Source organism: Adiantum capillus-veneris, chromosome 23 (assembly GCF_014529385.1).
Source record: "Adiantum capillus-veneris isolate H3 chromosome 23, ASM1452938v2, whole genome shotgun sequence".
Lineage (NCBI taxonomy): Eukaryota > Viridiplantae > Streptophyta > Polypodiopsida > Polypodiales > Pteridaceae > Adiantum > Adiantum capillus-veneris.
The window spans coordinates 87495184-87518907 of record NC_140953.1 but is presented as its reverse complement, the minus strand read 5'-3'; positions in this window follow the sequence as shown (position 1 = coordinate 87518907).

The window sequence follows — 23724 nt, the reverse complement described above, 5'->3', positions numbered from 1 at the left end:
TCATCATTTCTGGGCTGAAGCTGTAAATACAGCTGTGTACATTATGAACAGGACACCTACAGTTGCGGTGCATGAAGTAACGCCTGAGGAAAAGTTTACAGGTACAAAGCCTGATTTGACACACTTGAAAGTGTTTGGCTGCATAGCTTACGTGCATGTACCAGATGAGTTGCGTAGGACATTGGATCCTAAAGCAGAGAAATGTATTCTTGTGGGATATTCCCTTGAACAAAAGGGATACAGGTGCTACAATCCTACTACACGAGAATTACGAGTGAGCAGAGATACTACTTCGATGAGATGAGCAGCTGGTACAGTAATGCACATGGCACTATTGGGGCTGATGTAAAAGATGATGTGGTTGTACAAAATGTGAGGCCACAGTCACAGGTTTTGAGTGGACCACAAGAGTCCTCTTCTCGTGGCTCTGTTGAGAAGCCATGGAATGGGTAGACTACGTACGCAGGTTACTCCACCAGTAGGTACAGGGAATGTATCATGAAAAGGAAAGGAAAAGGTTGATGAACCTCCCTTTATGGCTAATGCATCATCAGGTTTTTCACATATAGACATGGACACCTGGTGTAAGGAAAGTACAAGAAGATGTTAGAGGGCAAAGGAGTGACCTAGGACCGCGCAGATCTAACAGAGTCACAAATCCAGTACAGAAATTGACTTATGATGGGTATCTAGCGCATCACCAAGCCTACATGGCTAAGGTGATACAGTATGTGGAGCCCACATGTTTTGAGGATGCAGTTGGATGTGCATTGGGATGATGCAATGAATGAAGAGATGGCTGCATTGGAAGCAAACGACACATGGGAGTTGGTGCCATTGCCAAGTGGTAAGAAAGCCGCTTGGCTGTAAATGGGTGTATAAAACCAAGCATAAGGCTGATGGTAACATTGAGCGTCACAAGGCAAGGCTGGTCGCAAAGGGTTATGCACAGACGTATAGCATAGACTATGAGGAGACCTTTGCTCCAGTGGAAAAGATGACGAGTGTGAGAGTTTTCATATCAGTGGCTGCATCTAGAGGATGGATTATGCATCAAATGGATGTAAAGAATGCCTTCTTGAATGGTGAGTTGCAAGAGAAAGTGTATATGGATCAGCCACCTGGTTATGTCGATCCAAGTTACCCAGATTATGTATGCAGGCTTCTCAAAGCTTTGTATGGTTTGAAGCAGGGCTCTAGAGAATGGTATGACAGGATTGCCAAGTATCTTGTCAGTATTGGTTTTAGGAGAGCTCATGTTGATCATTCACTCTATGTACGTGAGAGTGATATGGAGATTGTGGTCATTACCATATATGTAGATGACCTTATTATTGTGGGTGAGAATGCTATGGAGATTGACAATGTGAAGGGTCTTCTCAAACAGGAGTTTGAAATGAAAGTTTTGGGCGAGTTGCGCTACTTTCTTGGCATTGATGTGATAAGGACTCCAGAGGGTGTATGGCTGTCATCACAGAGACAGTATGCTTTGGACATGTTGTCAAAGTATGGTATGGCTAATTGTAAGCCAATTTCTATTCCCTTGGATGTGAATGCAAAGCTGAGTGCAAAGAAGGGTGATGTTGTTGAGGATGTCAAGATGTACAGGAAGATTGTGGGTAGTCTAATCTACTTAACTATCACGAGGCCAGACTTGAGCTACATAGTAGGCTTGGAGATTCAATTCATGCAGCTTCCGTGGAAGCCACATTTGGATGGAGTACAATGCACACTTCGGTATGTGCAAGGGACACTTGACTACGCATTGTTCTATGCAGCAGATGCGCCATTAGCATTGTATGGGTATACATATGCAGATTGGGCAGGTAGCATTGTTGATAGGAGATCTACGAGTGGCTTCATGTTCTCTTTTGGGAGTGTTGCTATTACTTGGAGCAGCAAAAAGAAACCTACGGTTGCTTTATCGAGCACAGAGGCCGAGTACAGAGGTGCAGCAGTTGCGGCGTGCGTGGTAGCTTGGCTACGCACATTACTTGAGGACTTGGGAGTGCAGGTGGACCAGCAGATTGTCATCCATTGTGACAACCTCAGCAGCATGCAATTGGCTAGGAACCCAGTGTTCCATGCCAGGACCAAGCACATAGAGATCCATTACCACTACGTTCGAGAGCGAGTGTTGGCGGGCGACATCAACTTGGTCTACGTCAGCACAGAGGAGCAGATAGCGGATATCTTTACCAAGGCCCTCGAAGCTGAGAAGCTTCAACGTTTTTAACTATGCTTGGACTCTGCAACATGCAGAGCTCGAGGGGGAGTGTTGAGATGTCGAGCTCTACATCTTGAGCTGGCATCCACTACGGGTCTTGGCCGCTTACGGCATTTGCTCACTAGCGCGTTAGGTGATCGACACGGAGGATCTCTGCCAGTGATTCTATAGTTGGACTACACTTATAGTGCCAGCCTAGTACGCTTCTAGCGAGTTCACACTTAGTGACCGCATGTACATATGTGCTACTTTTCAGCTTTAGCACTTAGTCATTTTGTACTCTCTTTTCTTAGCGAAGAAGGAGAAGAAGCTTTCCATCTTTGTGTGTTTTGTGCTTGTCTTGTGTAGCTCTCTTGCATCCTCATTCTTTACATATGAGCTACATTTGTGAAGAGGTTTGGTGGAGGTACAACCTCAAAACAATTATGGCAGCTCTACTGCTGCTGATAGAGTTAAAGCAGGGAGGTCTGCTAGAGTATACCACTTATGAATCCAAGTTTGTGGATTTGTGGGAGAAATGGGTTGCCTCACTGGAGGAAGGTGAAGGATCACCTAATTTCCTCAAGAAAAAGCGTTTCATTGCTGGCATGTGGTCGCCACTTAAAGAGAAGGTAAAGGGGAGATTCCCTACAACATATGAGTTGGAAGTGGAAGTAGCCCGTCTTAAAGACAAGAAGCTGCGCATACAAGCAAGAGTCAACGAGTCAGAGGAATCAAGCTCAATCTGACTAACCCCAGTGACTGCAACAGCCGCTCAGAGAACACAACCACAAGAGGCATCAGAAGACCAGCAAGACCTATTGAGTCCCATCATTATGCAGCTTGATAATCTATCTGTGCTTTGGTGCAACAAGGGCATGTACACAATCGCAATCAAGAGCAAGAAACAGGACAACGAAGGCAAAACCTAGAATACCAGTGCTACAATTGTGGGGAGGATGGCCATGGCATGCATTACTACCCACACCCAAGGAGACAGAATTTCAACAGCGGAGCCATACAAAACCAAGTTTCACCACCGAGAGCAATACCACCACCATCAAGGGCACCACAACAAGCATCACCCATGCAAATCCTGCAACCACCCATTCAACCACATCCACCACAACTTCTCATTCCACCCTTACCCCCACCACTTGTTGGCAATCAGGCAGTAAGTATCATTAGTCTTGAAGGTAAGGGAAAAGAGAAAGTGGAGGAGGATATCAAGGGAGTGGTGAAAGGTAAGACCAAGTTTAAAGGAGTGGATGTCATGGGGGTAAAGCACACTACGCATGGTGAATCTTCCCAAAAGGAAGAAAAGATGAAAACTAAAGGGGAATCTAGAAAAAAGCGGTCCAAGTCACGACGTAAAATTGACATTGTAGATTTCTCTTTGGGTGAATGTTCTAAACTATATGAGTTGGTTCAAGATGTTTCTGTGCAGGGCCCAAAAATCATATGGCCCTAGTTACTCCACCTAGCACCTAGGGTGAGGAGACAATGGACAAAGATGGTTAGCACGAGACGACCAAAGCCAAAGATAGATGGGGCTATCTCTAGGAGGAATCTAAATGACATACTACAAGTGATGGATGCTCACATCAAAGGGCAACACATCTCCAATATCTACATCGATGGTGGCACACAAATATGCATCATGAGTGAAAAAATGATACACCGTTTAGGTTTAGAGGTGATTCGGTGAGCCAAAATGGCAAATAATATAAAAGTTCAATGTGTTGGTGTTATAAATGCAGTTAGGATAAAGGCATTCAACACCGAGGTAGATGTGGACATCTTTGTCATGCCACACAAAGGGGAGGGCTATCATATCATTCTAGGGAGGCCTTGCCTTATGGCTATGAGAGCTAAGCAGGACTAGGATACCGGCATAATCCAAATGAAGGATGCCAAAGGGAAGCCAACACTTTATGACATGAGGACAGGTCAGCAACGTGACATGGATCTAGAAACCTCTATGGATGAGTTTTCTAGTGGTGACTCGCTCTTCAACCACTTCAGAGGAGGAGTCAACAATGAGTGAAGAAAGCGACAGTAGTATTGAGGTGATGGGGGTCATTCTCAAGGACCCTAAGAAGATGGAGCAACCTGATGCCTCAAACCAAGGGGAGACACCAGGTATACAACCTCTGGTAGAAGCAAGTAAGCTACATCGAATGCTCTCTAGTGAGTTGTGTGGGAAGGAGAGTGAAGGTTATATTTTGATGCTAAGTAATTTTACCACATTGTTCATTGATGAATATGATAAAATCACTGGCATCATAGTAGTTCAGCATCACATTAAGCTTAAGGAGGGAAGTAAACCTGTAGTGCAGAAGCTCTGACGGCTAGGAGTAATTTAACACGATGCCCTGCTCAAAGAGGTGACAAAATTTCTAGAAGCAGATTTCATCTATCCTATTGAAGACTCGGATTGGGTTTCTCCGGTGGTAGTCACACCAAAGAAGAATGGTAAGTTGAGGGTTTGTGTTGATTACAAGCCTCTTAATGCAGCCACAAAGATGGACCATTTTCCTCTTCCTTTTCAAGATGAAATTCTGAATGAGGTAGTGTTAAGGCGGTTACGCCGCTAGCGGAAGCTAAATAGCGAGAACTCAACCAACAACAGAATTTGTCAGACGAGGACGGAGCTTGACCCGCAGGCGCATGGAAACAACTAGGTGGGTGTCAAATCACCTACTCGACCTTCTAATGACAATCACTACTAAGGAAATCAAATCTAAGTTCTAATAGACGCAAGTGATTGAAATCCGTACTACGAACGAATGCTATACAAAACAGGATCTAGAATCATTGAATCGATCTCAAACTCAGGGGTAAGTCTATACACTAGGTAAGAACAACACCCTAAAGACTTGAACTGCAAAATCAACCTATAACCACTCCGTGCGGTAAACGCGTATTGCATGGCAATTACTTGCTCGTGGATGTGTTGAGCGTAATTCACCTCTTTTGTCATATTGCTCTTCAATGCCCATGTGATGGTAGTTGCAATGGCATGGGGTGGTGTCGTATACTTTTGCGGTCTTTTACTGCAAATATGGAGAAACTGGTTGTACAGTCGGCAAAGGGTTGCCGCTCTTTGGTCTGCCATATCTCCATAGGTTGCATTCTATTTCTTGGACCCATAAACCTCTATAGCCTCCCTTCTTTCCCTGACAGAGCTCCCTTTGTTGTGCAACTTCAATGCATCTGCAATGAGCTGTGGAGTGATCTGTACCTCTACTTTCTCTCCATCTATTGCTGTCAATGTGGCTTTCCCATCCTTCTGAATGGAGGTTGCCAACTCATACACGCTTCTTGTATCTACACCTGATGGTCTCGAGGTGAATAATCTGTGCAAGTCTGCCCTTTCCAGGTACCTGCTGATGTTCTCTGACCTGCTATAGTCCACCAATTCTTGTGGGATCATCGGCATATCCACCGCTTGCCCTTGAGGATCTCTGAAAGTCCCCTGGTAGATCTTTATTCCCTCTTTCTCCAATACTGCTTCCTCCACCCAAGTTTTGGTTGGCTTGAGGGTTTCTACTGGAATGTCAAAGGGTTCTGCTTCTGCAAGAGCATCTTTGATTGTCGGTCTTTTTCTCTTTGTTGCTGATGACTTGGCAGAATCCATGGATCCTGTAACTCCAATTTCAAAAGTTAGCGTCTTTTTAGTACTGAAAGCCGAAATGAAGCTTTTAACTATTCAAATGACTTGAAAATTGAAACATGAGCTATTCAGGGCCTAAGGATGTAGGGTAGGTGAAAAAATATGCAAACTGGGTTCAAAATCATGCTGGAGACATCATACGCGTATGATGTCTTTTGTGTCAAAATGACTTCATATTGGTTGTGCTTGTAGCTGATAGTGTATACATGAGTATCATATGCTTGGATTTGAGTTTGGATCCCATTTGGTCAAGTTTTGGCCAGTTTAGTCCAGTTCAGGCTCTTGGCAAAATTTTGAAAGGGAATTGGATTTTATGATCCAAATTGGATAAAACTTGGTGGTTCACCTTCAAATGGCATGTAGATCACTTCTGTTTGGTGGTTGAAGCCCTGAGGTGCCAAAATCACATAGTGAGACATCATACGTGTATGATGTCTTTTAGTGTATTTTTGGACCAAATTTCTCTATAAGCTTGGATTTGGCTTTAGATAGGCTTATTCAGTGGATTTATGAAGTTTGGATAGATTTGGGCTAAAAATGGCTCTGGAGACATCATACGCGTATGATGTCTTTTTCATCAATTTTGCATGGGATTGGTTCTGTGGACTCCCCATGTACTAGTGAAGGACTGTCCCTACTCAAATCTTGGTTTGGACTTGAGTATGTTGGATTTGGGCTAAAATAGGCTTTGGATGAAGGATTTTCCCTCAATTTAGCTAATGGGGTGATCCACTTGACCAAATGGTTCCAAATTTCATATGTAGCATGTATTGGATATATATAATGGATGTATGATGACAAATGAGCAGTTTTGGCTCTGTAAGTGCAAATAGACATCATACGCGTATGATGTCTTTTGTGTCAAAATGGTGCTTTTTGGTTCCAGATAGCTTGTAGATGTGTTAATCAACAATCCTACAAAGTTTTAATGAGTTTGGAGTTATTTTGACAAAATTAGGACCAAAAATCAATTTTATGGCCTACTTTGCGTCTTTTTGGTTTTCCTTGGGTTTTCTAACTCCAATTCTCATGATACTTGGTTCATAGGATGTGATTAACATGTGGAATGAGGCTATGCACTCAAATGTTGAAATGGATGTGAAATTCATGCTGTGAGACATCATACGCGTATGATGTCTTTTCTTGAAATGTTGGTCTTTTTGTGCAAAGAATGCTTTGTGCTAGTGCCCTAAGCCCTGCTAACTAGTTTTCAACTTAAAAAGTCATTAGTTTAGCTAAAAAGCCCCCTTATAGGCATTTCAGTCTCTGAAGTCGTCTTTTTGCCTTGGAGTTGAATTTCTTCAACTTTTCTTCTCGAGAGTTGCATTTCCAGCTCATTGGATATGTTGTGAAGCCATCTATTTGGTTGGACTTGACTTTGGCTCCCCGTTCTCCATCTTTCTCATTTTGGTTACCCGAAAGCGTCTTTTTCACCATCGGTAAGTGAATCAGCTTTCTTTTTGGGTTTTGCTTGCAAACATAAGTCATCCATGTATATTTGAAGCTGCTTGTGAAGTTTCATTTCATTCGGTCGTCAATTTCAGCCGTTATGCCAAAATGACGCTTTGTGTGTCTGTCGTCGAACCGGTTGTTTTGACCCACTTTTGGTGGTCCAAACCTGGAGATACTCCATGGTTGCATTGCCCTCGATGTTGTTGAGATTCCTGAGAAGTTTTGTGTCGTTTCGACAACTTTTTCCTGTTTGCCTCTTGCAGGCTCTGTTGACCTAGGGTTTTTCCAGTCGTTCTTTCTCGAGCTTTGAGTGTTAGAAACCCATCTTCTATACTAGGGTAACCCACCTCTAAGTTCTTGCAAGGTTTGGTTAGGCGGTTGTGCCCCTACCTAGCGTTCTTCCCCATTCCCCGTCTGCTCTTGTTTCTTGGTTTTGGTCAGTTTTCACGACAAAAGTTAATGATAAGCATCAAAAGCTTATGGCAACGATTCTACCTCTCATGTCTGGTGTCCTCTGAGCTCTCGTAGCAGTCGTAGAAGGCGGTAGAAGGTCGGATGCTCCTGTGTGCTCTTTGCTCTCTCCAAGAAGGTAATAGTGGAAATGAGCTTGAAAGTGATGTGAAAAATACTTAACTTCGGGCTTCCCGGATCACTTGTTACCAAATTTGACATGTGCTCCTATCTCGTCGTGAAATGCACTTTAGGATTTTAAATTTCTCAATTTGGACTCCGTTTGACCTGTTTCTGAGAAATCTGTCCACTTTGCCAAAATTCTGTCATTTCGGGCTTTCCGCAACTTTTTCAGAATTGTACCCAATTTTTACCATGGGTTGCCCTAGTCTCAGGGTGCTAGCTAGGTAGGTGGAACATCCTCATGCTCATCTCCACAACCACATTCTTGATCTAGAGAGGCTTCAACTAGACAGAGAAGATGCTATCAACTATTATGGAGCACAGGCAGAGCAACGTCGACTTACCTTCAACAAGGGACTTAGGGAAAAAGGTCTCAAGAAAGGTATGTTGGTCCTACGGTATGATAACAGGTTTGACACTAGGAAGGATAAAAAGTTTTCACCCAGATGGGAAGGGCCATTTGTCATTAGAAAGCGCTACGCCAATGGCAGTTACCGATTGATGGATGCAGATGGTAGGCTCCACAAAACACGTGTCAATGGATGGAGGTTGAAGCAGTACTTTTTAAGATTTGATCAAACACCTATGATGGAAATCCCCCCGAGGAGGGAGACTCCTCTACCTCAATTGAAGAAGAATCAGGTACAACGCTAGAGGCATGAATACCTCTAGCCTTAGGGGGAGGGCTAATGAGGAAAGTTTTTCCATGCATGGGAACCCCCCCATATATTTTTGCCCTTTTATCAAAATATTTTCCATTATATAAGTTACTTTTGATTTTTTCTTCCTTTTTCACAAACGTTTTAGCCTTTATTAAATAAATAATACTTATGCTAATCAATCACGATGTAGCATAATAAGTAAGCTTTCTTTGTTGATCTCTCTTTTGACCTTAAAAATATTAAATATATATATTCTAGTATTTTCTAATATATTTTTTTCATGTATGTATATTATTCCACTCTACCAAATATTTTATTCACTAGTTTTCATTTTCAAACCTCAACCCCACTTTCAAATTTCAATAATGCCTCCATCTAGATGATTGCCAATCTTTTCAACACTCTAGGTCATGTTTTCATACACATGAAGGAGCTTACACTTGAAGGCAAGAGAGAAGTCCACTCAAAGGGGACCACCAAAAGACTTTTGCAGCCACAAATAATACATTATTTGGCTGAATTTTTTAAGTAAAGAAGAACCCCGAATCTGAAGGAGCGTTCAACATGAAAGATGTAGCTCGTGATCTCAACTTTTAGCTCAATTTTTTTTCAGAATTTTTGGAGTTATGAACACGGAGATATGATTTTTGTAGTGGACCCCAGTTTTCTCGTGTAATGGTGACACAGGCCATCCCCACTTTTCTTCCTTCTAGAATGGCTATGGTTCTACAAGTCTTCAAGCATGATTACAAGAGACAAGGCTCTTTTAATGAAGTCTTGGCTAGTCTAGAGTAATTCTATCACCATTTTTGGAGGATCCATCCTCATCAACAAATATCCACCTTCGACAACCTCTCTTATAATTTTCTTACCTCTCTCTTCTCTCCCTAATAAGCTTATGTCTATCCAAAGCTAGACTATTGTAAATATTTCCTATCCTCTACATCCTACCCACATTCTCTCTTTTTCTCTCTCTATTGACTCTGGTATTTTAAATAATGAGGAGACAAGATGGGAGCCGCAGTCACATGCACCCCATTTTCCTAGTCACCAAAGTGGGACACTCACCTCAAATAGAAATATTGCTAAATCCTTCCCTCCTTCCCTATATAAGGAGGACATGAGAGCTCACTTGGGGGGGAGAGAACACACACACACACACACCTATCCATACACACTCTTGTGCTACATGCTTGTAGCATGAACCCTAATCACATAATCACAACACCATCATCATCACCATCACCATGCACAAAAGATGAGCACCACACCTCCACACCACTTGTAATTAAGGGTTGAAGGCACAATTTCAAGAAGAAGAAGGGTGGACACACTCATGATATTCCTCACCATCAACTCCCATCTCTCCATTATGCCTCCTACGATCTTGTTCCCTTCTCATTTTCCTGCCATACACTACCTATTGTATTCATCTTTTGCAAGCAATCAACACACTCCATCTTGGTGCCATACTTTGTGTCGCTTTGGATACATCTCATTGTGAGTATGGTATATGCTTGTTCCTTGCCTTTTTTTTTTTCTGCTTATGTTAAGGTGTGCGGATTCGCCACCACACACACACTCTCTCTCTCCCTCTCATATTCCTATCATCTTGCTACTTCCATCTTAAGGTGTGCGGATTCGCCACCTTTTGTATGAGAAGTGAGCATACTTGCATGTATCCCTGACCTCGTTATCTTCCTTACTACATGCACGCGTAGCGAGCCCATTCTCACTCACTCACCACTCCTCTCACCTTATTCTCCGACCACCCCATTCCACATTTGGGCGTGGATCTTGAAATTTTTTTCCATGCATGCTTCATTGTGTATATGTATGCGTCCTAGCCGCATATCTTGCTAGGTGGTGCCCCTATTGTGTATTCCCCATGATGAGGCCATTGTGCATAGTCTTTGTGTAGAGGCCACCGGGTCTATTTTTTCACTTCCGCCTCTCATTTGGTGCCCCCACGAAGGAGGGCTCTTGAAACCCTTCAGTTTACAAGACTGAAAACCCTAAACTATTGTGAATGGATGAATGAGTATGAAGGATTTTCTAATTGGACGACAGAAGAAGAAGAGCTCCAAGCACAACTAGACAAACTCCGCATCTCCATTGAAGCTCGAGTGCCAGGCGTAACGGTAATCGATTTGAAGTGGGAGAGTCAACCAACGCGCCAAACCCAGTGGATATACATAGGCCAAGTGCCAAGAAGAAGAAGGAGAAGGTGGAAACCATGTCCGCAACCTACAACCAACCAGCAACAACAAAATGGAAGGAGCTCTGCACAATAGAGAATCAACACTATTCTACTTTGAGAATCGGGTAACTCAAGTCACCGAGGTAATTATCATAGTCAGTTTTCAAGTTGCACCTGATGCTGCAGCACAGATAACAGAAGCATTGGCTCACACTCTCACTAGAGAAACTAGGGATCTACTGACTTTGTTTCAGGAAAGAACACCACCCTCTCCTACAAGCTTGGACAGTGACTAAGCACCTCTAAGCTTCACATGAATCAGGACAACCTACCTCAAGACAGATTACACATACCAACACGTGTACGCTCAATCAAGGTAATATTGGACTTGAAGATTCACTACCAGCACGTCATTGACACCATGCCGGGTGGGGAGCGGTTTTTTGAGGTTCTGGCATCAGATCAGCCATTTGTTTTACCTTTGGTACAAGGCAATGTACCGTTTGAAGTTTTAATCTATGTCCTAGTATAATAGGGTATACACGCCTCCTTGTAAAGAAGAAAAAAAAATTTGCAAGTTAAGAAGTGTGTCTTTCTAGCTCTCTCTCAGTAATCATGGCAAGTGTAGCATTTCCAACCTTTACTGGTAAGGTGGGCGAGGATGCTGCAGACTTTCTAGACAACTTGGAAATAGCATGTGTCATCTCTGCGAGAGATGATGATGCTTCGCCCTGTCAGGAGTTTTTTCGAGCAAGGAATTGCGCATATGTACATACACATGCATGGTGCATCAAATAAGGAATTGCCCATTTTGCAGAGCCAGGTGGTTACGTGGGGCCCACATGTGTACAGGTAGGACATCATGTACATAGTGCATCGATTTTCACTATCACCAGTACCAGTATGTTTTTTCTACAATAATGAGGAGTTTATAGCGCGTAAAACTTCTTGAGGAAGCTATCCGCGGGCCGACGATATGAGGTAAGCAGGTGCGTCAGATGGCATCTAGTGGCGTCAGGAGGGCGAACGACGTCAATATTTGCACGCGGATGAGGAGGGACACAACGTGGGTGTTTTCTTGTGAGAGTTATGCAGAAAGGTCATCATTAGGACCACTTTTTGGGGCCACTTCACGTGGTGGCGAGATGCATTATTGGAAAAAGTTGAGTGCCAGGTGTGCGAATGATGCAAAAAGGTGACAACTATGCACTGCGAGGTCAGTTTTTGGCCTGTTCGGGGTCCGTTTGAGGTCATCTAAAAGGCCAAGGGTGCCCAACTAATAAAGCTAAGTGTGGGAACTGAAAAAACTGAGAGAAGACCAGAAAAAACGTGGAGAAGAGAGGAGGAACAGCCGCAGGTGTGTTTTTGCTCATTTTGGAGCCTGTTTTGGCCGTAAACTGCTCATCCGAGGTCGGATTTGAGCACTTTGACATTGTAGACTGGGGTTTTGGGCCGTTCCGGACGCGATGGCGCTGTCCATTTTTCCAAATTCCTCACTCTTTTCCTGCTGTTTTTCTGTGTAAGTTCCTCCTATGAGCGAAGTTTCTTCTCCAGTTTGTGATTGTATCTGGTATCTTTTACCCATATTGTGTGAGCTGTTTGTCCCATTAGTGTTGGCCCAAGCTCATTTGTATCTAAACATCAGAAATTCTCCTCTTTTGAACTGAGTTTTTTTGGTGTGTGTGTGTGTGTGTGTGTGTGTGTGTGGAGTGGGCAAGTGGATAGTCTCTCTCCTCTCACTCCAGAGGTGTGTTCCCTGTCTCGGCCAGGTGTGTTGTGTAAGCCGAGTGGTGCCCCATAGTGTGTGTGTGTGTATCTTCCCAAGAGTGTGTGTCGGGTCATTATAGAGGCGCTCTGTGTGTTTTCATCCCGCTCACAGCGCTTGCGCATCTTCCCACTTCTAATGAAGGTGGAGGCAAGATCATGGTACAATGCCTTGGCACAAGAAACCAAGAAACGGTGGGACTTATTAAGGGCATCCTTTGTCAAGCGTTTTGGAGAGGGCACAACATCAGAGAAGCTATGGCAATTGTTGACAGAGTTGAAGCAAGGCAGTATGCTGGAATACGCATCATATGAGTCAAAGTTTGTAGATTTATGGGGGCGATGGGTTGCATCGCTAAGAGAGGATGAGGGGGCACCTGATTTCCTAAAGAAGGATCGGTTTGTGGCTGGGTTATGGCCAACTCTTAAAGAGAAGGTGAAGGGAAGGTTTCCTGCTACGTATGAGCTAGCAGTTGAAGTGGCCCGCCTTAAAGACAAGAAGTTGCGCCTACAAGCCAGGAATATCAATGGAGAGGAAGCCGTTAGGACCCCACCACCTCTAGCACCACCTACAACAGTCGCCCAGAGGATTCAACCACAAGAACCAATTGAAGATCAGCAAGACCTGCTCAACCGAATCACCAATCAACTTGAGAATCTCTCAGTCCATTTGATACAACAAGGGCATGCACACAATCGCAACCAAGAGCAAGGGAGAGGACAACGAAGGCAAAACCAAGAATACCACTGCTACAATTGTGGGGAGGATGGTCATGGCATGTACTACTGTTCACAACCAAGGAGGCAGAATTTCAACAGAGGAGCTAGACAAAACCAGGTTTCACCACCGAGAGCAAGACCACCACCACCGAGGGCACCACGACAAGCACCACCCGTGCAAATCTTACAACCACCGATTCAACCACAACCACCACCACCACCACCACAACTTCTCATTCCACCCTTACCCCCACCACCAGTTGGCAATCAAACAGTAAGCGTCATCAGTCTTGAAGGTAAGGGAAAGGAGAAAGTGGAGGAGGATAAGACCAAGGTTAAAGGAGTAGATGCCATTGGGGTAAAACGCGCTAGGCATGGTGAATCTTCTCAAAAGGAAGAAAAGATGAAGAATAAAGGGGAATCTAGCAAAAAGCAGTCCAAGTCACGATGTAAAATTGACATTGTAGATTTCTCTTTGGGTGAATGTTCTAAACCATATGATTTATTCAAGATGTTTCTATGCAGGGCCCAAAAATCACCTGGCCCCAGTTACTCCACCTAGCACCTACGGTGAGGAGACAATGGACAAAGATGGTTAACACGAGGCGACCAAAGCCAAAGATAGCTGGGGCTATCTCCGGGAGGAATCTAGACGACATACTACCAGTGATGGATGCTTACATCAAAGGGCAACACATCTCCAATATCTACATCGATTGTGGCGCACAAATATGCGTCATGAGTGAAAAAATGATGCACCGTTTGGGTTTAGAGGTGAGTCGGCCGGCACCATGCCGAGCCAAAATGGTAAATAATTTAAAAGTTCAATGTGTTGGTGTCATAAATGCAGTTAGGATAAAGGCATTCAACACCGAGGTAGATGTGGACATCTTTGTCATGCCACACAAAGGGGAGGGCTATCCTATCATTCTAGGGAGTACTTGGCTTATGGCTATGAGAGCTAAGCAGGACTGGGACACCGTCATAATCCAGATGAAGGATGCAAAAGGAAGGCCAATACTTTATGACATGAAGATAGGTCAACAGCGCAACATGGATCTAGAAACCTCCGAGGATGAGTTTTCTAGTGGTGACTCTTCAACCACTTCAGAGGAGGAGTCAACAGTGAGTGAAGAAAGTGACAGTAGCATTGAGGTGATGGGGATCATTCTCAAGGACCCTAAGAAGATGGAGCAACCTGATGCCTCATCATCAAGCCAAGGGGAGACACTAGGTATACAACCTCTAGTAGAAGCAAGTAAGCTACATCAAATGCTCTCTAGTGAGTTGTGTGGGAAGGAGCATGAAGATTATATTTTGATGCTAAGTAATTTTACCACATTGTTCATTGATGAATATGATAAAATCACTGGCATCACAGTAGTTCAACATCACATTAAGCTCAAGGAGGGAAGTAAACCTGTAGTGCAGAAGCTCAGGCGGCTAGGAGTAATTCAACAAGACGCCCTACTCAAAGAGGTGAGGAAATTGCTAGAAGTCGGTTTTATCTATCCTGTTGAAGACTCAGAGTGGGTTTCTCCAGTGGTAGTCACACCAAAAAAGAATGGTAAGTGGAGGGTTTGTGTTGATTACAAGCCGCTTAATGCAGCCACAAAAAGGGACCATTTTCCTCTTCCTTTTCAAGACGAAATACTCAATGAGGTAGCAGGACATGAGCGCTACACGGTATGTGATGGCTACTCATGCTACTTCCAAATTAGCATCGCTGAAGAAGATCAAAAGAAGACAACCTTCATCACACCATGGGGATGTTTTGCTTACAGAGTTATGCCTTTTGGTCTCACTAATGCTCCAGCCACTTTTCAGCGATATGTGACATTTGTTTTTCAGCCATTCTTTGGAAAATCAATCCGTGTTTTTATTGATGACTTTTGCATCTATAGCTCTCGCTCTCTTCATTTGGAGAAAGTTTATGAAGGTCTAGCTAGGCTACAAGCTTTGGGTGGCCAACTCAATGTGGAGAAATGCCACATTGGTGAAAGCAAGATTACTCTTCTTGGCCATGTGATCTCGGCCAACGGCATTGAAGCTGACCCAAGCAAGGTTCAAGCCTTGGTGGCTTTGACCTCTCCCACCACAACAAAGCAATTGGTCTCTTTTCTTCAAAAGGTGAGGTATTTGAGTAGGTTCATTCACTTGCTCTCCCAAGTGGTTCTCCCTTTACAACAAGTTACCCATCAAGAGATCTTCACTTGGAGTGAAGAAAATGAACAACAATTTAATGAGGTAAAACAAATTCTAGCTTCACTTCCCACCATAGCACCTCCAAAGTGGGACGAGCCATTTTATGTAAACCCTAGTGTGGGCAATGACACACTTGGGGCTGTATTGATGCAAAAGGATCCTCAAAATTCTTTCATGCGTCCTATCTACTTCTCTAGTCGAATGATGACCCCATCAGAAAAGGGATACACGGCAGTGGAGCACATGGTGCTTGCATTAATGTTTGCTACCACCAAATTTCGCTCTTATTTATTGTCTAGACCATTCATAATCTTAACAATGGAAGAAGTATTTCCTTATGTAATGCAGCACATGGATGTTTCTTCTAGGATTTCCAAATGGCTCACAAGGCTACAAGAGTTTGACTACACAATGCAAGTGGAGAACTCCACAAGGGCCAGTCTAGGAGGTATTCTCACTCATCGCCACTATGAAAAGAAGCTAAAGATAAAGCCAAATGATCAAGATATTACACCTATGCTGGAAGTCCCTAAGGTAGAGGAGGCTCACTCTCTTTTCTTTGATGGAGCCTACAAGAGGAAAGTGGACAAAGCTGCAGCAGGCATTGTCATCTTCAACGAGCAAGGGGACAAGGTTTTCTCCATTGGGAATCTCTTGGATTCTCACTCTAACAATGAGGCAGAATATGCAGCTTTAACTCTTGGGTTAGAGTGGTGTGTGACACAGGGCATTCAACGGTTAAATGTATTTGGTGATGCCATGCTTTTAATAAAACAAATACAAGGAACTTGGGCTTGTAAAAATCATATCTTGCTAGGCCATTTGCGCAAAGTCAAGGAACTTTTAGGGAAATTTCAAGTTGTACAATTACATCATGTCCCTCGAGCAGAAAATCAAGAAGCAGATGCTCTAGCTAGAGAGAAGTTGCAAGATGTTTCAGTGGTGGGTGCTATCAAGTTGAAGCTGCCTCTCTTCCAAGGTAGCGATGCTATGCCTGACATCATGAGTTTCTTGGACACAGGAGAGTGTCCTAAGGATCTTACTAAGGGCCAAAAGCAGTGGCTTGTGCGCAAGGCAACAAAATACCGCCTTATCAATGACGACCTCTACTGCAAGGGTAAGGATCAAATTCTTAGGCATGTACCTCTCTCTAGAGGGATCACTGAAATCATTTCAAGTTTCCATGATGGTGTTTGCGGAGGACACTTTGCACTTGACATCACTAGTAGAAAGATTCTACAAGCCGGGTTTGTATGGCCTAGTCTACATAGGGATGTGCATCATTGGTGTAAAACATGCAAGGAATGTCAAAAGGCAGGGGATAGGAGGCTCACATATGAGCCACAGACTCCTATAATCTCATATGGACCATTTGAGAAATGGGGAATTGATGCTATTGGGCCTTTGCCAAGGAGCCAATCAGGTAAATTTTATATCATCATGGGTGTGGACTACATGACCAGGTGGGCTGAAGCAGTTGCCACCACCCGGATTACAGCTAAGGAAGTGGCTAAGTTTGTATTTGAAAACATTTGTTGCCGTTTTGGCACTCCTCTTGAAATAATTTCTGATAGGGGACCAGGTTTTAGAGGAGACCTTGTAGGAGAGCTAATGGAGAAGTTAGGTATCTCACGACGACACTCAACTCCCTACTACCCACAATGCAATGGTTTGGTGGAAAAGGTAAATGGTATGATCTGCAAGATCATCACTAAGCATGTAAACAATCACAAAAGTGATTGGGACAAGCATCTTATGGTTTCACTTTGGGCTTACCGCACTTCATTTCGCACATCCCTTGGGTTCACACCATATCACTTGGTGTTTGGTAAGGAAGCCATTTTACCCATTGAAGTACAATTGGCTAGTCTCAGGGTGCTAGCTGGGCAGGTGGAACGTCCTAATGCTCATCTCCACAACCACATTCTTGATCTAGAGAGGCTTCAACTAGACAGAGAAGATGCTATCAACTATTATGCAGCATAGGCAGAGCAACGTCGACTTACCTTCAACAAGGGACTTAGGGCAAAAGGTCTCAAGAAAGGTATGTTGGTCCTACGGTATGATAACAGGTTTGACACTAGGAAGGATAAAAAGTTTTCACCCAGATGGGAAGGGCCATTTGTCATTAGAAAGCGCTACGCCAATGGCAGTTACCGATTGATGGATGCAGATGGTAGGCTCCACAAAACACGTGTCAATGGATGGAGGTTGAAGCAGTACTTTTTGAGATTTGATCAAACACCTATGATGGAAATTCCCGAGGAGGGAGACTCCTCCACCTTAATTGAAGAAGAATCAGGTACAACGCTAGAGGCATGAATACCTCTAGCCTTAGGGGGAGGGCTAATGAGGAAAGCTTTTCCATGCATGGGAACCCCCCCATATATTTTTGCCCTTTTATCAAAATATTTCCCATTATATAAGTTACTTTTGATTTTTTCTTCCTTTTTCACAAACGTTTTAGCCTTTATTAAATAAATAATACTTATGCTAATCAATCACGATGTAGCATAATAAGTAAGCTTTCTTTGTTGATCTCTCTTTTGACCTTAAAAATATTAAATATATATATTCTAATATTTTCTAATATATTTTTTTCATGTATGTATATTATTCCACTCTACCAAATATTTTATTCACTAGTTTTCATTTTCAAACCTCAACCCCACTTTCAAATTTCAATAATACCTCCATCTAGATGATTGCCAATCTTTTCAACACTCTAGGTCATGTTTTCATACACATGAAGGAGCTTACACTTGAAGGCAAGAGAGAAGTCCACTCAAAGGGGACCACCAAAAGACTTTTGCAGCCACAAATAATACATTATTTGGCTGAATTTTTTAAGTAAAGAAGAACCCCGAATCTGAAGGAGCGTTCAACATGAAAGATGTAGCTCGTGATCTCAACTTTTAGCTCAATTTTTTTTCAGAATTTTTGGAGTTATGAACACGGAGATATGATTTTTGTAGTGGACCCCAGTTTTCTCGTGTAATGGTGACACAGGCCATCCCCACTTTTCTTCCTTCTAGAATGGCTATGGTTCTACAAGTCTTCAAGCATGATTACAAGAGACAAGGCTCTTTTAATGAAGTCTTGGCTAGTCTAGAGTAATTCTATCACCATTTTTGGAGGATCCATCCTCATCAACAAATATCCACCTTCGACAACCTCTCTTATAATTTTCTTACCTCTCTCTTCTCTCCCTAATAAGCTTATGTCTATCCAAAGCTAGACTATTGTAAATATTTCCTATCCTCTACATCCTACCCACATTCTCTCTTTTTCTCTCTCTATTGACTCTGGTATTTTAAATAATGAGGAGACAAGATGGGAGCCGCAGTCACATGCACCCCATTTTCCTAGTCACCAAAGTAGGACACTCACCTCAAATAGAAATATTGCTAAATCCTTCCCTCCTTCCCTATATAAGGAAGCCATGAGAGCTCACTTGGGGGGGAGAGAACACACACACACACACACACACCTATCCATACACACTCTTGTGCTACATGCTTGTAGCATGAACCCTAATCACATAATCACAACACCATCATCATCACCATCACCATGCACAAAAGATGAGCACCACACCTCCACACCACTTGTAATTAAGGGTTGAAGGCACAATTTCAAGAAGAAGAAGGGTGACACACTCATGATATTCCTCACCATCAACTCCCATCTCTCCATTATGCCTCCTACGATCTTGTTCCCTTCTCATTTTCCTGCCATACACTACCTATTGTATTCATCTTTTGCAAGCAATCAACACACTCCATCTTGGTGCCATACTTTGTGTCGCTTTGGATACATCTCATTGTGAGTATGGTATATGCTTGTTCCTTGCCTTTTTTTTTTTTGATTATGTTAAGGTGTGCGGATTCGCCACCACACACACACACTCTCTCTCCCTCTCATATTCCTATCATCTTGCTACTTCCATCTTAAGGTGTGCGGATTCGCCACCTTTTGTATGAGAAGTGAGCATACTTGCATGTATCCCTGACCTCGTTATCTTCCTTACTACATGCACGCGTAGTGAGCCCATTCTCACTCACTCACCACTCCTCTCACCTTATTCTCCGACCACCCCATTCCACATTTGGGCGTGGATCTTGAAATTGTTTTCCATGCATGCTTCATTGTGTATATGTATGCGTCCTAGCCGCATATGTTGCTAGGTGGTGCCCCTATTGTGTATTCCCCATGATGAGGCCATTGTGCATAGTCTTGGTGTAGAGGCCACCGGGTCTATTTTTTCACTTCCGCCTCTCAGAAGGATTGGTGGTCGGGTTTCGGGTTGGTTTTGGCACTTCGGTAGTAGAATCAGTAGATGGATTCTTCTTTACCTTGTTGTTCTTTTTCACAATCCAAATCTGCTTCCGCTTTGCTTGTGCTTGCCACAAACTCTTTGCGACCCAAACCTGCTTTGTTTTTTGTGTTGATTTCCTCGCCTTGAAATACCTAGGAGTTTCCGTTGATTGTACTGAAGGGAGTTCCTGTTTACAAATCTTTGGGATCCAAATTTGCTTGCTATGGCTTTGTGCCGTCATGAATTTCTTTGGAATCCAGATCTGTTTCACTGTCCTTGATTGTCTGGAATCACTCTGTTTTCTGGTATTGAAGACTATGTTTTCCACCTTTGTTTTCTCTGGCACAACCTTTTTTGGTCTCCATACCAACTTTGACTCCGTTTTTTCCCAAGGTTGAGCTGTTATATTATTGCTTGTCTTCCTTATCCACTGTTGAGAATTCCTCGTCGAAGAGTAATCCGGTTGTATAGAAACTTTTGGTTGCCATTGCTTCTTCTTTTTCTCTGGTTGTTGTTTACCTTCGTCTTTGGATTCGTCCTTTGGAGTTGGCTCTTCTCCTGTGGTGAACTTAACTGATTGACTTTCACCTTCGTATTTGATAAGCACTGATTTAGAACTCCAGTCAATCATTGCATTGTATTGCTTCTGCCATGGTTGTCCTAGCAATAATGGATGTTGTGTAGCTTGGTCTTCAACCACGTAAAACATATGAGGATACACATAACGGTTAATTTGTATATGTAAAACTGTGCATCCGACAGTTTTGATTGAATTCTCAGAGTAACTCTTTAACTCTTGCTTGGCAGTTTGTAGTTTAGTGTCATTTGTCAATTGTCTATACAAATTGAGTGAAAGTAGGTTAGTTTGAGCTCTTGAATCCAATAATGCTGTGGCTTTGATTTGGTTGGTTCCTACTTTGCATTCAATGATGGGTTCTTCTTTGTCATTATCCATCTCTGACATACTGACTGCGTTTATTCGTATTGCTCCTTCATTGCGCTGTTTCTAACGTAGTAGTCTTCTTTTCTTCATTCTTTCCTTCGCCTCGGCTTGCGCTTCCTCCAAAATCATTTTCTTTTTCTGGACACGCAGCTTTTCTTGATGTATTTTGAGAAGCATGTCTTAGGTTAGCGGCAAAAGATACTTTTTCACTCTGCATCCACTAATCCAATTGGGCATTTCTTCTCCGTCTAATGTAGCAAGCTTGACGGCTCCACTTGGTGATAGATCTTTAATTACCAGAGGTCCCATCCCTCGCTTTTTAAGCTTCTTAGCATGCTGTTTCAGAGTGTAAACTAGGACATAGTCCCCAACCTTAAACTCTTTAGTCCGCACATGCTTATCAAAAAATTCTTTTTGTCGCCTTTTTTGAGCGTAGATAGAAGCTACTGCTTTTAGGCGAAGCTCATCTAGCTTTTCCAGGTCATCTATTCTATCAGAAAGCTCGTGCCCTGTCCACTCTAGATCCTTAGCCACCCTTAAGGTTGAAATCAAGAATTCTATTGGTAAGATAGCATTTAGCCCAAAAACCATGTTATATGGGGTCGTTCCTATTGATGTTTTATATGCTACCCTATATGCCCATAATGTTGAATGCAACTTCTGGTCCCAGTCAGTTCTCGACTCAGATACAATCTTCGTAAGGACCGTGCATATGGTTTTGTTTGTTGCTTCAGCTTGTCCGTTTGCTTGTGGATGATACGGGGCTGATTTCCTATGGATTACCATGAATTCATCTAGAAGGATCTCTATCACTTCATTTATAAAATGTGTGCCTCGATCACTCACAATTTCTATTGGCAATCCATATCGTACAAAGACGTATTCATATAGAAATTGTTTCGTGGTCCTGGCATCTGCTTTTTGAGTTGCCTTTGCTTCGACTCACTTTGTTAGATAGTCTGTAGCCACAACGATGTATTGTGCATGAGTCTTATATGCAGGAGGTGAAATGGGTCCGACATAATCAATCCCCCATTTTGCAAAAGCTCTTGCCCCCATCATTGGTCTAAGCGGCATATCATCTCTTTTAAGTGGTACTTTGGTCCGCTGACAGTCATCGCACCGTTTAACGTATTCCTCAGCGTCCATATGTAATGTTGGCCACCATATTCCTGCGGCTAAGACAAGTTTTGTTGTCTTATCACCTGAGAAATGGCCTCCACCTACTCCTCCGTGAGCTTGCTCTAGTATTATCACATACTCAGTCTCTGATGCGCAAATCCTAAGCTGGTTGTCTTTACATCTCTTATAGAGTTGATCTCCTATTAAAGCGTAATCTCTAGCTTCTGTCTCTACAGATTTCTGACGAGCTTTTGACGTTCCTTCTGGGAAAGTTCTATTTGTGAGATATTCAACAATATACTGACTCCATTGTGGAGCGATCATTATCTGATATAATGTCGAATACTCTGCTGGCGGTTTTGATGAACATACAATACATACAGTGACATATTCATGTACGCTTTCTTTCATTCCTGGCCAATAGACTCCCAATTGTAACAAATTCCTATATGTGTTCCTTCTTGAACAATGAAATGCACATTCCTGAACATGTGCTTCGCGCAGATATATATTATATTCCTCAGGATTGATGCATATTCGTAAAATATGATCATTTTCCAATTGATACAACCTTCCTGCAATCAATTGAAGATTCTTGGATTGCTGAATAGCAATATGTTTCTTGTTGTATTCTCTTCTATCAAACTCTCCTCCATAGGTTAATAGATTAACGACATTTTGAGACCACTTCGGTATAATTTCTATGTTGAACAAGTACGCGTCTGGCATGTCGTCATCTACTCCTATAGGGTCTTCTCCATTCGTCAATCGCGAAAGATGATCAGCTCTAAGATGTGTTTTTCCTTTCTTTACTACTACCGTGAAGTCGAATTCCAGTAAGATAATGAACCATCTCACTATTCTCCCGGTATTGCATGGTTTAATCACTAGGTAGAGCAAGGCTTGGTGATCCGTAAAAAACACAAACTTGTTGGCTAGAAGATAATGCCGAAATTTCTTCACAGCATATATCATTCCTAATCCTTCTCGCTCTGTTGTGGTGTAATTCTTCTCTGCATTGTTGAGCTGTCGACTGGCGTAACAGATAGGAAAATCCATGTTTCCTTCTTCTGGCTGAGCCAGAATGCATCCTATTGCATATGCCGAAGCATCTATATGCACATGGAATATCTTCTCCCAATCTGGTGATTTCAAGACTGGAGCAGTAATGAGTGCCTCTTTCAATTTCTTGAACGATTCCTCACACTCCTCTGTCCATTCAAAGTTCACTATTAGCCTGTAAAGTGGTTCGCCTATTATAGCGTACATGTAAATGAATCGTCTATAATATCCGCAATGTCCCATAAAGCTCTGTACTTGTTTCGCATTGGTTGGTCTAGGCATATCCACTATAACTTTTATCTTTTCTAAATCCGTGGATATTCCGTTCTGTGAGACAATATGTCCCAGAATTCTGCCGTGTCGGACCATAAACACACATTTCTCAGGATTGAGACAAATGCGATATGTCCTACATTTCTCAAATACTTTTCTTAGGTGTTCTAGATGCTTATCTCTCAGAAGAGAATGTACACATAAGTCATCCATGTATATTTCTAGAAACAACCTTAAGTATTCTTTGAAAGCATGCGTCATCAACCTCTGGAAGGTTGCGGGAGCATTGGTTAGACCAAAAGGCATAACCCGATAAGCATAAATTCCCCACTCAGTTGCAAAAGCTGTTTTATGTTGATCTTCTGGTGCTATGGCTAGCTGGTTATATCCTGAAAAACCATCAAGAAAGGAGTAGGCTGTTTTCCCTGATACACGCTCTAGAACATGATCAGTTATCGGCAGGGGATAATTGTCCTTGATTGTTGCAG